Consider the following 1,077-nt stretch of genomic DNA (forward strand, 5'->3'; position numbering starts at 1 on the left):
CCACAACGTCCCCCGAGTCAGCGTTCTCCGTGACTAGGGCTTACTTCTTCGTCTCATGTGCTGTCATGTTCCGACATGATGCGCTACGGCAGGCTTGTTTTTTTGTTAGAGAATGGCGTGCGGTACAGGGATTTGTTAATAGCATAGGGCTGGAAGGCAATGCTGGATTTTGTGCCTTATGGGGCACGGAATTGTTTTCCCTTAGAACACATGCCAACTGCTATCTCACTACAGATACCGTGATGAGTGCGGGCCCGATATTAATCACCGAATGCGGGTCACTGCCATCCCTGCACCAGCTGTTCTATGTCATTGGGTAGGAGTGTGTGACACTTTTAATCCAGTAACACAAAAAAAGTGTGTGTGCCAGACAGCAAACACGCCAGAAATCGCCCAAGATCTCCAGAATTGACAGACTGCTCGAAGGAGCAGACACCGCTGGCCACTGGGTTTGATTCCAAAGAATTAGCAGCAACGGGTTATCCAAACACGAGCGCAAACTAGCCAAGCAATTGTGAGCACCATAAGGGCATATGATTTTGCTCCACCACCCGAGCTTAACAAGTCTCAAGTAGTCCAATATTGCGGCACAGCAGGACTTGAACCACCCACCTCCAGTTCCTGCAAACCAGCTCTGGCCTGACCCAACGCCTGGCACAAGGCCATCATCGTTGACTGCAAGGCCAACCTTAGCCACTATGCGAATGGGGTGCATTATCGGTCCTGACGACCACCCAGGATCATGCCAGGGGCCTAGGACTGGCAAATGTCAGGCCATTTCTCTCCAAGTATAGGCCACGTCGAGCATCCGCTTCCGTAACTTTTGCGGTTTTTGACCTTTGGCTCATGTTCTTTTTTCTGTGACTCACCCCTATAAATGCAGGTTCTCTCACAACCATAGTGTCCTGCGTCTCTTCATCCCATGCCACGTCTTGCTTGGTAACAGCGCAAATAAAACAGGACACAAAAGGAAGAAGGAACGGACACAGCGCTGGCCATGCCACGTTTTTGGCCACGTTTTTGGCCAGTTTTGGCCATGCCACGTGTTTGCAGGAGCAGTTGGTTGATTGACCAGAC

The sequence above is a fragment of the Haemaphysalis longicornis genome, unplaced genomic scaffold (assembly GCF_048455015.1).
Source record: "Haemaphysalis longicornis isolate Haplotype H1 unplaced genomic scaffold, Haemaphysalis longicornis Haplotype H1 scaffold_13, whole genome shotgun sequence".
Classification (NCBI taxonomy): domain Eukaryota; kingdom Metazoa; phylum Arthropoda; class Arachnida; order Ixodida; family Ixodidae; genus Haemaphysalis; species Haemaphysalis longicornis.